We start from the raw sequence: 15385 nt of genomic DNA, 5'->3' as shown, positions 1-15385 counted from the left end.
GGCGGTGGCTGTATACCCTCACGGTGTGGACGGTTGCCTTCTAACGGGTCTTTGGCTGCTAGGAAACCCCTGGGGTTCCGGTCACACTCGGATTTGACTTTTGTCGGTGGCTCCAAGCCTGGTCGGGGTCCGATGACCCTGCCTGTTTGTGCTAGCTTCACTTCGCTCCCCGGTCGGTACCGGCGGGCCACCGCCCGACCCCGGTCCTACGGTTTTGCGTTGATCCACCACTCCTGCAGACGGCCACCACCGTCTGCCAACCTTGCTGTTAGTGCCTGGGCAACGAACCCAGACACTCTCCACTTTACTCCTCTCACTTCAAACTCCAACACTCAACAACTAACTGCCACTTTTCCCGTTTCCAGGCCTGTGAACTCCTCGGTGGGTGGGGCCAACCGCCTGGCTCCGCCCCACCTGGTGTAGACATCAGACACTGGAGGGAGGCAACAAGGGTTTTGTGTTTGGCTAATGTAACTGTCCGGGGGGTGGGGGTGTGTGTGTTACCTGTGACGACCTGGCTAGTCCAGGGCGCCACATTCCCCCTTGGTAAAACGCAGACCATCCGCGGGCTGCCCGTCCATCACCGGTTTTATTTTTCAACTATAAAATATAAATAACATAGTAACGGTAAACATGTAAAATATAAGCATTCTTTTCAGGTCACTTTAAACGTTACACATATAAACATTTTTAATACTGACGGACAGACGGATGTCTTCCGCTCTCCCACCCAAGCAACCTAGCCCTGATGCTGCCCCTAAGAAGTGGGCAGCACCCCTTGACCTCAGTCCAGTTTCAGGCTGCCCCAGCGGGAACGGGTACAGTAACTCGCACCCGGCTGTGACTTCAGGGGACCCCACGTTCAGGGGGGGAACCCCTGACCCCCGGAGGATTGCCTCCGGTTATGGTAGTGGCGGGCCTGGGCCATCTCTTTCCTCCAGGCCCATCCTCCAAATCAGCCTCTCCGAAGGCGGCAACGGTATCCATCCCACAACATTATTTACAGGCCCACAAGTTCGTAGGTGGCCTGCTAGTTCTCGGCCATGTTCATGAGGAGTTTCTCATGTGGGTATGGGGGTGTTAACTGAACAATGGGGACTACTCCAGTCCCAACGGGGACGGTTCTTTTCTCGGACGGTAATCAGGTGATTTTTCGGTTTGATCAATGTTCATTCATTCACATAAACAACGGTGCTGGGGGTCCCAAAGGGGACAACTGTTGCAACGGTGAACCGCTGCCTTTACTTCAGGTCGACTTGCTCATAGACTTGCTCCACCTCGACATCCTACTGGCAAGGTGGGGGAGGGGACTGGGACTCCACCTGGAAACTGCGGCACTCTCTCACCTTTACATCGAGGACAAACCAGCCTCTCTCCCCGCAATGTCGAGTGTAGGACACAAGGTCACCTGGCAGCAGGTCTCGGCCTGGGTGGCCCGTCGGCAAATGGGCATGCCCGTCACGGCGAGGCACGAACACCTCAGCTTCCAGGCCCGGCTCATAAATAAAGCCATACAACCGGTGGGGGTTAAACCTTCAGACCTGTCCTTCATACACCGGACCCCGTACCCGGAATGTAGCATGGCGGAGGTTGTCCTTTTCGCGGATGGTGCGGGCCACCACTTCGGCTCTTTGCCGCTCCCTCTCGGCGATTTCCCGACCCAGCGGGGTCGGCTCCCTGTCCCAGTAAGGAGCGTCTGCATGCCCCCGCGCACGGGTCGGGCCCCGCAGGACTTCCTTCACGCTGCCCACAACTGACACCCTTTTTGGAAGGTCCCGCGGTGACATGGCCTGGGGTGCTGCCTCACAGCGGCGGCCCGGCGCAGCCTCAGCCGAGGTTTGGTTTTTGGGAACAGGGGTCCTCACCGGCTGGACCTCCGCCTCCTCCTGAAGGGGACGGACTACCGGAGCCGGGACGGTCTTGGGTGTGGCCACTTCCGCTGCCGACGGCTTCTCCTCACAGACGGGCACCTCCCGCTGGATCTTCCAGGGTAGCGGTACGGGTCGTCCGCGGACCACGCTGGCAAACGGGTCCTGCAGGGTGGGCGAGTGGATCTCCGCCACCGGCGGTAAGGGTAGCAGGCCTAGTGATGGGGCAGCGGCAAGCGGCATGGATAGCGTGGGAGGCAGCAGGGCGAGCGGGCGCAGACCGGGCCCCTCAGTCGCAGCGACCAGTCTAACTTGGACACAGGGGCGTGGGTTGCTTACCCGCTCCTCCAATTCTGCCTCCACCTCACGTCTCCGCATGGCCACCGCCATCTCCGCCATTTCGGCCACCCAGCCCTGCAAGAAGGACTCCACTTGGGCCCGTAGGTGGCTGCACATTCGTACGGTCCGGACCTCCACCCACGCCGCTGTTCCGGGCGTTGGCTCTGGGGTTTCAGCGGTGCCGGTCGGACGGGACATCTTGCGCAGCAATGCTCCAGGAACCAAATGTTTGCAGAGTCCTGGCGTCCCCACTTTTTATAGCCTCGGCTACATTAGGCAGACTTTTCACCCGCCCCCCTTGGTTCTCTTTAGCACTTCCGCTTGTTGGGGGCGGGGCTTCGCTTTCACGCCTTCCCTGCTCGGGGAGACACTTGAGTGGGAAATCTTCGCGCCAAAGATGGCGGCGCTTCAAATTTTTTGGCCGGACGCCGCCGGCGGAGACCACAAGGCGCACTTCTACTGGTAAGTAGATGGGTTCAATCCTGTTCGTGACGCCAAGTTGTCGCGGACGGCGGGACGCTGCGCTTGCTAACACACAGGTCCGGCGCTGCTGCTGCTCGGTGGCTCAAGCGGTGGGCCGGATCCGGGGACCCGAGCGGCGCTCCTCGCCCGTGAGTGAAAAGGGGGTGGTTTGGTTTGGGGATTTAGTCCATGACGCCACCCACAGGTTGTGGTGAAGATGGGCACCACCGCTGCTGGTGACGGGGATCCCGGGAGCGATGATAGGGAGCAGCTGGGATGTTGTTTTCCCCCTCCATGGGTAGGGGTTGGTGGTCCCGGGGCCCGGTGGTTGACGGGGAGGCAGGGTCGGTGAGGTGCAGGGTTGCAGGGACAGCGCGGCGCGGTGCCGGACGGCACGGGTGTACTCACTCAGCAAATGAGGCACAAAGTCTCCGGTAAACCAAACGGCTGGATGGATGGGTCCCGCAGCCGGCTGCTGTATCTCTCTCTCTCCAGACAGGTGATGGTGGCTTTCTCTCCCTGCACCTTTGTGTACTGTCTTGACTACGATGGCTTCTCAACGGTAGTCCGCTCCCCGGTGTATGGATGCCAGAGGAGCCCGTTTTGCCCGCAGGCGCTGGCCCTTGGGTCTCTAGCCGTTGGCGGTGGCTGTATACCCTCACGGTGCGGACGGTTGCCTTCTAATGGGTTTTTGGCTGCTAGGAAACCCCTGCGGTTCCGGTCACACTCGGATTTGACTTTTGTTGGTGGCTCCAAGCCTGGTCGGGGTTCGATGGCCCTGCCTGTTTGTGCTAGCTTCACTTCGCTCCCCGGTCGGTACTGGCCGGCCAACGCCCGACCCCGGTCCTACGGTTTCGCATTGATCCACCACTCCTGCAGACGGCCACCACCGTCTGCCAACCTTGCTGTTAGTGCCTGGGCAACGAACCCAGACACTCTCCACTTTACTCCTCTCACTTCAAACTCCAACACTCAACAACTAACTGCCACTTTTCCCGCCTCCAGGCCTGTGAACTCCTTGGTGGGTGGGGCCAACCGTCTGGCTCCGCCCCACCTGGTGTGGACATCAGACACTGGAGGAAGGCAACAAGGGTTTTGTGTTTGGCTAATGTAACTGTCCGGGGGGTGGGTGTGTGTGTGTGTTACCTGTGACGACCTTAGCTAGTCCAGGGCGCCACACAGTCTCTTACACATACTCATAAGAATGTCGGCCAATTCCGCTTAATCTATGGGTTTGACTAACGGGTTTGACTAATAGGTTTGAATTTTTTATAAACAAACAATTATATATTACATAATATTCCCCTACAAATGAATTCTCTAAGCATACTCTTTCTCCTGATTTCATATCAGATGTGGAAAGATGCACCTGCATGCTGGGTGATTGCCAGTGAACACTGCACATAGGTCTATTGATTGAAATAAGATATTGGACTTTTGCAAGGAAGAAGATACTTCAGACAACTTTCCAGATAAAACAGTAAACTGTACTCTAATATGTAAAAAAGAGCAACATCCTCAATAAATCCAAATAAATCTTTTCCTACGTGATTCAGACCATACTTAGTTCATGTTCATGTATAATTTAGTTTATCCATGGATAAGGAGTAATCATGGTCTGAAACGCGTAGGTTGGTTGACAGGGCCACTGCAACCCATCAGTGTGCCCTGACAATCTCTTTAGGATGTGAAGTATGAATATTGTAGTTGAAACTTATTACATTTTTAGCCATTCATAAAATGTAATGTAAATCAGCAATGCAAACTGTAAAAACTTCCAGCAATAAAGACATGAGATGAGTGGGCGAGGGGGGGGGGGGGTTATAGAAGCAGCTGATATTGTGGTGACTTTATACTTTTATAGACATGTTGGTGTAGGCTTTAAATAGCAAGAACACCAAAAATACTGCAGACGTTCAGAACTGTCTGACATTCCCTTACACATTCCAGAGCAAAGGCCTCTAGAAATTAACTGGTTGATATGAACCCATGTAACATATGCTTGTGTAAGACTGGTGGACAATTAAGGTAAAATTTCTGCCCCTGAACACATCACTCGCGTCATTGTATGGTGTTGTGTAATGTGAATTGTGTTGTGTGTCATTTATGAATATCATGTCATGTGAAGTGCAATTTATGATATTGTAATATGATATATTTTGATGTGTCATGTGAAATGTAATGTGTTCCTTCCTGCATAGGGTATGATGTGATAGAGTGCATTTTATATATTATAGTGTTATAGGTAAGGTAGGATGTGATCATATAAGGTATTGTAATGTTAATTTAATGCATAATATGTAAGGTGTAGAATGATGAAGAAAACCCACATACTGTTCCTCATAAAATTCTTCAAGACTTTATTTACACATTAAAATCCTTCTTTAAAATTGCATATTCTGGGCATCCAGCCCCATCTTACGCGTTTTGGACATACGTCCTTACTCATAGGCCTTTGAGTAAGGATGTATGTCCGAAACGCGTAAGGCTGGGCTGGTTGCCCGGAATACGGAATTTTAAAGAAGGATTTTAATGTGTCAATAAAATCTTGAAGAATTTTATGAAGAACAGTATGTGGGATTCCTTCATCATTTTCTTGCATTGAATTGTGGACGCAGGGCCAGCTCCAGGTTTTTGTGGGCCCTGGGCGAAAGAGTCTCAGTGGGCCCCATCAACAAATAGACATGCACAGATACATACACATACAGGCATATGTACACATATATATTTAAAGAGAAATTCACAAAAACACATATAAATAGACATAAATCTAGACACAGTCATATACACTGACATACATAGATATATACATCATACATGCACACACAGACACATTATTTTTATATTTTATATTTTTATATATTTATATATGTTTCTAACATTGGGAAGCCGGCAACAGCCTCTTTCATCTCCCCGCTTGTCTCCATCCAGCTCCTCCTAGATTGATGGCAGTCATTAACATACATGGCCGCACATTGAGCACACTAACACTGCTGTATATACATCACAAGGGAGGCTGTAGACATACACATTACTGGGGGGAATACATATTACTGAGGAAAGGGGAATAACAGCAAAGGGGGGCATACAGCTCTAGAGGAGTGCAGTGGCTCTGAGGTGTGGGGACAAACAGCTCTGAGGTGGGGGTGACATGCAGCTCTGGGGGGTATACAGCACTGGGGTAGGGGGACATACAGCTCTGAGGGGGTATACAGCACCTGGGTGGAGGGGACATACAACTCTGGGGGTATAGTAGTATGCAGCCCCCATATTCCTCCATATAGTGTTATGAAGCCCTCATAGTCCTCCATATAGTATTATGTAGCCCCCATATGGCACTATGCAGACCTATATGGCACTATGCAGCCCCCATATAACATTAAGCAGCCCCCATATAGCACAATGCAGACCCATATAGCATTAGGCACCTTCATGTACTATACAGCCCGCATGTAGCACAATGCAGACCCCTATAGCATTAGGCACTTTCATGTAGTATACAGCCCACATATAGCACAATGCAGACCCAGATAGCATTAGGCACCCTCATGTAGTATATAGCCCCTATATACCACAGTGCAGAGCCAGATAGCATTAGGCATCCTCATGTAGTACACAGCCCTATATAGCACAGTGCAGAGCCAGACAACATTAGGCACCGTCATGTAGTAGACAACCCCTATATAGCACAATGCAGGCCCAGATAGTATTAGGCACCCTCATGTAGTATACAGCCTGTATATAGCACAGCCTGTATATAGCACAGTGCAGAGTCAGATAGCAGTAGGCACTCTCATGTAGTATACAGTGATAAAATACATACTCACTTTTCCTCGTTCCCCAGCTGCTCCGGTCTCCTCGGCGCGTCCACTGCTGTTGCTTGCTCTGACCTCTCAGCAGGCGCGCAGTGATGACATCACCGCGCTCCGCTGCAGAGCTGTCAGAGCGCCGACAGTTACAGCGGAGAGAATGATGAGAGATGCCGATACAATTGAAAGTGCAATCCTCAGCAGGGGGGGGTCCGGTGACAGCGCGGGCACCAGACCCCCCTGAGTAGCGGTGCGCCACTCCTGCCACCACGAGTGGGCCCCCCTGGCAGCTCAGGGCCCCGACATTTGACCAGGTTTGCAGGGTGCTGACGCCGGCCCTGTGTGGATGCCAGCCACTTCATTCCAGCACCTGTGGATCCAGATCACTGAGTAGTGAGAATGCTATCCTTTCTATTAAGGTGTAGAATGTTTGTGTAGAAATATAGGGAAAAGGCTGAGTTTACCAAGCAACAGACTTCAGGGACAGAAACACTTAAAGTTGGGACTAGCCCACCCTGGTAGGGGTCAGGTATCACGGAAAGGATGGTTCATTTTGGAAAGTCAGTGAAGGCCTAGTGAGGCAACGTGACAGATGTATAGTCGGTTGATCTTGAAGCTCACATACAGTGAATGGTTTGGTGTAACGGAGCAAAGGAGACAGATGCATGATTCCCAAGAGAGGCCAGAGTCACAGGTACTGTGTGACGTCTACTGGTGCGGAACTCTAATGGCCAAGCCCCTTAACCATCAAGGTACCGGGTAAATCTCAACTGGCATATGGCATAGCCAACCAACCTATTAGTGTTCCATTAGACATGTGAAAGACTTTACTCCAGTCCATTAGGGGACCCCTGAGGTTACCAAACATAGGACTGAAGGAAGGAAAGATGACTGTCATGGTGTACACAGTAACATTGAATTGAGTTACACTGGGACTCATTGGCCCAGTTAAATTGGATGCAACCCAGTTTGAAGTTGAACTGTGTCTTTTAATGCTAAGTGAAAATGCATTATTCTGGAACATATGTGCCAACTATCTGGAGTATAAAGTTGTGAACGAAAATGAACTGTCTAGTAAAGAGTTGTGGTTTAAAGTGAACAATTAGTCTCTTTGTGCTTCATCATCTGGTCCTAGCCAGCCAACACCAACGGTAGTATGCAGCCTACAGGGCTTCCAAGCCTACATGACTAAAGACCAAACACCCCGCCAGGATTAGTTAAAGAGAACCTGTCACCAACTCACCTGTGTAGCAGTCCGATCCGGTCCACTCTGATGGGCGTCGCTGATCTTGACCTGGTGCTTCCTCTATCCTTGCGATCACCGGCATCCTTCCTGCTTCATGCGGATAACATATCCTATGTCATCCGCACAGTGTCCTCTGTTGTGCTCCTGTGCATGCACACTTCTGTCTGTCGTGCTGAGGGCAGAACAAAGTACTGTAAAGCGCAGGTGCTGGGAAAGGTCAAAGGACACCCACACCTGTACACTACAATACTTTGCAGAGAGAAGTGCACATACGCAGGAGCAGGGCACTTTGTGGATGACATAGGATGTGTCATCCACAAGAAGCAAGAAGGAGGAAGGCGATTGCAACGATAGAAGAGGCCCCAGACCCGACATCAGAGACGCCTATTGGACCGGAACTTATCGGACTGCCCCGCAGGGGAGTAGGTGACAGGTTTCCTATAATTCACTTAGCGTGCTGGGGTGTTGGGAGTCAGTCCCTTGCCTTTAAAGATGTTATCCACTACCCTAACTCATTTTTATTCATCAATTGTGCTAGTATGCGCCACTAAATGCTTCAATACTCTTATTATAGTAATATAAACCTTTTATAATGCAGATGGCATCACTATATGTCTCTCAGCAGCAGCTCTGATGTTTACATCCATCACCTTTTCTCCCAGGCTTACTGTGTGCTATTGTCGCGGACGGGGAGGGCGCTGCAATCACCACGCTCGGGTCCGGCTCTGAGCTGCTGCTTGCTCTCTGCTGCTCGGTGGCTCGAGCGGTGGGCCGGATCCGGGGACTCGAGCGGTGCTCCTCGCCCGTGAGTGAAAGGGGGTAGTTTGGGGTTGGAGGGTATGGTCCGTGACGCCACCCACGGTTTGTGGTGAGGTTGGACACCACCGCTGCTAGTGACGGGGATCCCGGGAGCGATGGCGGGGAGCAGCTTGGATGTTGTTTCCCCCCTCCGTGAGTAGGGGTTGGTTGTCCCGGGGCCCGGTGTTGTGACGGGGTTAGGCAGGGCTGGCGAGGTGCAGGGTCGCGGGGGCAGCGCGGTGCCAGACGGCATGGTGGTACTCACTCAGCCAATGATGAATACAGAGTCTCCGGGAAAACAAACGACTGGATGGACGGGTCCCGCAGCCGGCTGTGGTGGTTACTCCCGGACGGGTGGTGGCTGCCTTTCCCTGCACCTGTGGTGTGTTTTCGGCCCCGATGGCTTCCCACCGGTAACCCGCTCCCCAGCTTGGATATGGGCTGGAGGAGCCCCTTTTGCCCGCAGGCTCTGGCCCTGGGAATTCTAGCCTTGGCGGTGACTGTATTTCCCTTTTCGGTTTGGACGGTTGCCTTCAATCGGGTCTTTACTGCTAGGAAACCCCGGAGGTTCCAGTCGCTAACGGATTTGACCGGTTTAACGGCGACTCCAAGTCTGGTCGGGGTCCGTAGGCCCTGCCAAATGGTGCTGACTTCTCTTCGCTCCCCGGTTCGGTACCGGCGGGCCACCGCCCGACCCCGGTCCTACGGTTCCGCGTCGATCGGCCTCTCCTGCAGACGGCCACCACCGTCTGCCAACCTTGCTGTATGTGCCCGGGCCACGTACCCGGACACGGTCAGACTGCTCCTCAACTACCACTTTCCTCCTTCTCCTTCACTCTCTCTCACTACACTCCAACTCTTGACTGACTTTCCTTTCCCGCCTCCAGGACTGTGAACTCCTCAGTGGGTGGGGCCAACCGCCTGACTCCACCCCACCTGGTGTGGACATCAGCCCCTGGAGGGAGGCAACAAGGATTTATGTGTGACTGATGTGCCTATCTCGGGGTGTGGGGTGTGTTGTTGTAGTACCTGTGACGACCTGGCTTGTCCAGGGCGCCACACTATTACTGCACTGTTAAACAGCCCTTAGCTTCCCCCTCCCTTCTCCATCCTGTGCTGCTAAAGATATTGGTAGATACCAAGTATCAGAGCAGTCCAGAGTAAGTACCAGCCCATTTGGCAACTGTGTTTGTTATGCAGATTTCTGCACTTTTCAGCTATCCACATCAGTGATTGGATTACCTAAACCCTTTGCTTTTGAAATGCAGATTGTAGCACTTCACTAGGTGTTGGCCCCATATCTTACAGCTGAATGAAACTGTCAGCTCAGCTTGGTGAGATAGTGAGGCAGACTAATTGTGATTCACTCCAAAACATCTAAACCCACCATTTGGAGCCCAGTGGCGATTTAAGGTACCGTCACACATAACGAGATCGCAGATGAGTCACCGTTTTGGTGACGCAGTTGCGATCCCGTTAGCGATCTTGTTATGTGTGACACCTACCAGCGATCAGGCCCCTGCTGTGAGATCGCTAGTAGTTGCAGAATGGTCCAGGCCATTTTCTTCAAAGGCGATGTCCTGCTGGGCAGGACACATCGCTGTGTTTGACCCTGTGTGACAGGGTCACAGTGACTGCTGAGATCGTTATACAGGTTGCTACTGCGACCTGTATTGTTCCTGCATCGTTGGTAAGATCTGACTGTGTGACATCTCACCTGCGACCTCCCAGCGACTTACCAGCGATCCCTATCAGGTCGCATCGTTTTCGGGATTGCTGGTAAGTCGTTATGTGTGACTGGGCCTTTACTTTCATTTTGTCTGATTTCTGTGCCGGAAAAGGAAGTATCAGACATAATAGAGAAGGAAGAAGAATCTGCATAACAATCCAGTACTGTTTTCCCTGCTGAAATGCGCTCATAGAAGCTATACATCCAATACAAGTACTGTATATTACAAACAGTATTGTTTAGAAGAACTATAATATATAGGAAGGGGGTGAAAAAGTAGTGGAAAACCCCTTTAATTATTGCCTCTCACCACTCTACAATTGCATACTGCAGATGCACCATTGCTACAGCAGTTAATCAATAACCATTTCTGCAGCGGACTGTGGCATTCTGCAGGAGTTGGTGGAGGGACAGATATAGACATAGCTCACATGCTTCCAATTCTTCAGCCACTTCAACCCAGCTTTTAACTTGACAGTAGGAAAAGTGATCCTGATAGCAGGCTGGCCGTCTTGCAGGCTCCTGTAACACATGCCAACAACAATTAAGAGCCTGGCAGCTGTATATTGATGTAAAAGTCATGATAACTAGGTCTTTTATGTTTCAAATACTTCACTTCTAGTAAAAAGCATATTGAATCTTGAAATCACATTCCTGTGAATGACCTGGTAATATGTATATATAGAGTTATTAGGTAAGCGAGTATTTTGATCATATCTTTTTTATACAGATTTTCCAACCCCAAAGTGTTGTGCAGTGGATGTGTTTAGAAACATACTGAAACCTGCTGGAGTGCGTTGTACTCACACAGCTGTGAGTGCAGTGCAAAATAGAAGTGATTGTGGAGTGGGACACGCTACTTGACCAAGTCAAATTTAAAAACCTGACAAGGTTTTTAGAAGGATCTGTTGGAAGTTAGTGGGACGGATCTTTCCCTTCAGGCCGGGTCTTGCAAATAGCTCATGGCAACGGTTTTAATTAAAAACCTGCAGGAAGGAGCAGATGAAGAGTTGGATGCAGAGCTGAAGGTGATGGTGTGAGTGTATGTGAAGCTAAACACAGACTGGAGCCAGAGACTTGGATTTAGGCTATGTGCGCACTTACCGGATTTTGCCGCGGATTTTCCGCGGATTTGCTGCATGTTTCGCTGCAGAAAATGTGCATAACATCTCTGCAGTGAATCACCAGCAAATCCTATGGAGAAAAAAAATCCTGTGCGCACTAGGCGGAATTTGACAGCTGCATGTTTTGCTGCGGGAATCCCGCAGCAAAAACAAGTGCATGTCACTTCTTTTCCGCACGTCGCTGCGGGATTTCCCTCCATTGACTCCAATGTTAATCATGAAATCCCGCAGGGAATAACGCAGGCAGCAAATTCTGTGCGGTTCACTGCGTTTTCCTGCGTTATTCCCTGCGGTATTTCGCGGTTTACCTCCGGTAATGTACATCGCCTGTCTGCGGTTTTGCAGGGAAGTGATGTCATTACAGGAAGAGGAAGCCGTGCAGAGAGTAAACACACACATCACAGACACAGAACACATAGACACAGACACATAGAACACACATAGAAAGAAAACGGAAATATAGGAAAAAAAGCACATGGGCTCCGCTGCATATTTACCGTCCAGCCGAGGTAAGCACACAGCGGCGGCCCGGTATTCTCAGGCTGGGGAGGGAGAGGGGCAGGGTTAATGTCGCCCGCCTCACTCCCCCTCCCGCAGCCGAGAATATCAGCCGCAGCTACCCCGGGACTGTCGCATGCATTATGCGGCAGCACCGGCGTGTCCTCGGCTCTTCTTGCCACCGTGTAGCAGTGGCAGCAAGGTAATACAAGGGGTTAATGGTGGTGGCGGACCACCGCCATTAACTCCAGGCTTGATCATGGCAGCGTCTATGTGACAGCTGACATGATCAACCCGTAAGTAAAGTGAAAAAAACACAGACACCGAAAAATCCTTTATTTTAAATAAAACAAACAAGCCTCGTTCACCATTTTATTAACCCCTCCCGCACCAAAGCTCCGGCGTAATCCACAGGTCCTGCGCTGCTTCCATCCAGCCGCGACTGTCACAGACACAGCGCTGAATGAAAGCAGCAGACAGCAGAGGTAATTACCGGTCATTTCCCACGGCCGGTAATGTGAACTCACTGCCGACCGTGGGAAATGCAGCGATCTGTCATCTATCTATCTATCCCTCTGTCTGTCTATCTATCCCTCTATCTATTCTTCTGTCTATCTACTATCTCAGAATTAAATGACTTTTTTTTTTTTTTTTTCAATGTGCTTTATTGCATTGAATGCAATAAAGCACATCCCAACCCGCACGCGGCAAAACCGCGGCAATACCGCGAATAATACCGCGGTAAAACCGCAGCAAACCGCGGCAAACCGCATGCGGTTTTCGGGTGCGGTTTCCCGCGGTTTTTTACCGCGGGTGCGGTAATCTTTGAGAGCATGCGGAATTTTCTCAAGAAAATTCCATTTCCCAGTGCGCACAAGGCCTAAGGCCTACGCCGCAGTAGAGATTCCTACATTAGTGCATGTGCCGCCTGTGACAACCTTAGTGTGAATATGCCAGGCTGCCATTCACTAGAAATGGTCTATGTTTGCTCTGAAATTTGAACAAGAAACCTTACCTTGCCCGTCCGACCACCACCCCCACTCATTTCCCGAGTTCTTACCTACAATAAACACAATGGCTGCGTGACGTTGGATATAGAAGGCCCCAGCAGCCTAGTTTATTAACCCCTTCATGACCGCGGTCAGTAACATTACGTCCTATTTTTACGTGACTTAATGACCAGGCACGTAACTTTACTACCTAAAGTTCATTTGATTGCCGTGGCCATAGCAACAGCTTTCAAATGATGTCCCCTGCTGTTTCTTACAGCAGGGGACCTTTACTTGACCCCAGAGGGGGTGGCATCGCCACCCCCCATCCGCGATCGTTGTGATTGGCGGTTCAAATCTGAACCGCCAATCACATTGATCGCACTGTTTTCGGCAAAAAAAATGCCCAAAATAGTGTGATCCGGTAATATCCAGCTAGTACAGGGGCTGGAGCAGCTCCGATCATTGGCTGGAAGCCAGCAGATATGGTGCCCCCCCCCCCCCCCGCAGCACTGATTGGAGCGATCGTGCTATGATGCACAATCATTCCAATCAGCATGCAGAGGGGGCTGCTGACCTGGCGGTGACCGCTCTCTCAAGGCTTGTTTTGGCCTGGAGAGCCCTCCCCCAGCCATTCTGCGCTGTGCACCCGCTGGTAGTTGTAGCCACGCTGCTCGCCACCGTATTCCGACCGCCTGATCTTTGCTGTCGCCACCTGATCTCTGCTGCCCGACCTCTGCTGCTTCCCCTGACGAAGCTGCCTGTCAGCGTAACGCGTGGGGATCTCTCCACGGCCTCCTCCACAGCACACTTGCTTTTCAGCTCCTTCATTCTCCCTTGTTGCATGCAAACTTTTGGCCACACTGGGCCCGGTGGGTAACTATGCTCTTTCTGATCATTTTTTGATCTGATATCCAGCACTTACGTGCTTTTGATATAGCGATTCTGATCCACCTCTTTGCAGCTATGACACCATGGCTATCGCATGATTTCCCTGAGTCTGGCTATTCTGGATAATTTATTTGGCTTTCACCTGCAGCTTTTGATATATGTATTGCTACTTTGTAACACTCACGTAGCTTCTATTAGCATTGTAATTGTGTTTAAGGGGTTCTTTTTCTTACATGATCTCAAACATTGTGGTGATCATATATCTCTATTTGCTGGCTATTTGATCTATGCCATATGCACTTTGGCGCTGAGATATACTGTCATGTTGTGCAATTTCAATGACCATGGTTATAATTTCATGTGCTAAATCCTTAATGTATTAAAACACTTGTCAGTGCGGGCCCCCCCCCTTTTTTTTTCTTTTTTTTTCCTGCCTTGCTGGGAATTAACCCTTAAGGTGCCGACTGCACATTATTGTCCGAACTCATCTTTGCATGCCACTAAATATTGTACTTACAATGGGGAGAATTCTTTGTTACATTTTGTGGATATTTTGGATCTATTCATTAGCAAAATATTTTTTAGATCTGTATCAATTGGTATATTATCCCGGAGCTATTGTATTACAACTTGAGGCCTTTTTGTGATGTATTGTCTGTTTTAAGTGATTTTAAATTGTGTGTTTCTTCATTGACCCAATAAAATATTATTATACATTATTGAAATTTCTTTATTATTATTCTTGATGTGCGCCCGGGTTATGTGTGCCTTTTTCTCCTTTGTGTACGACCTCTGCTGCTGTCGCCACCTCCACCGGTGCCCGACCTATGCTGCCACCGCCTGATCTCTGCTGCCCGACTTCTGCTGCTGACGCCACCGCCGGTGCCTGATCTCTGCTGCTGTTGCCGCCACGTACCCGGACACGGTCAGACTGCTCCTCAACTACCACTTTCCTCCTTCTCCTTCACTCTCTCTCACTACACTCCAACTCTTGACTGACTTTCCTTTCCCGCCTCCAGGACTGTGAACTCCTCAGTGGGTGGGGCCAACCGCCTGACTCCACCCCACCTGGTGTGGAAATCAGCCCCTGGAGGGAGGCAACAAGGATTTATGTGTGACTGATGTGCCTATCTCGGGGTGTGGGGTGTGTTGTTGTAGTACCTGTGACGACCTGGCTTGTCCAGGGCGCCACAGTATTACTACACTGTTAAACAGCCCTTAGCTTCCCCCTCCCTTCTCCATCCTGTGCTGCTAAAGATATTAGTAGATACCAAGTATCAGAGCAGTCCAGAGTAAGTACCAGCCCATTTGGCAACTGTGTTTGTTATGCAGATTTCTGCACTTTTCAGCTATCCACATCAGTGATTGGATTACCTAAACCCTTTGCTTTTGAAATGCAGATTGTAGCACTTCACTAGGTGTTGGCCCCATATCTTACAGCTGAATGAAACTGTCAGCTCAGCTTGGTGAGATAGTGAGGCAGACTAATTGTGATTCACTCCAAAACATCTAAACCCACCATTTGGAGCCCAGTGGCGATTTAAGGTACCGTCACACATAATATCCAGCTAGTACAGGGGCTGGAGCAGCTCCGATCATTGGCTGGAAGCCAGCAGATATGGTGCCCCCCCC

The sequence above is a fragment of the Anomaloglossus baeobatrachus genome, chromosome 8 (assembly GCF_048569485.1).
Source record: "Anomaloglossus baeobatrachus isolate aAnoBae1 chromosome 8, aAnoBae1.hap1, whole genome shotgun sequence".
Taxonomy (NCBI): Eukaryota; Metazoa; Chordata; class Amphibia; order Anura; family Aromobatidae; genus Anomaloglossus; species Anomaloglossus baeobatrachus.
Note: the sequence above shows the minus strand (reverse complement) of the source record.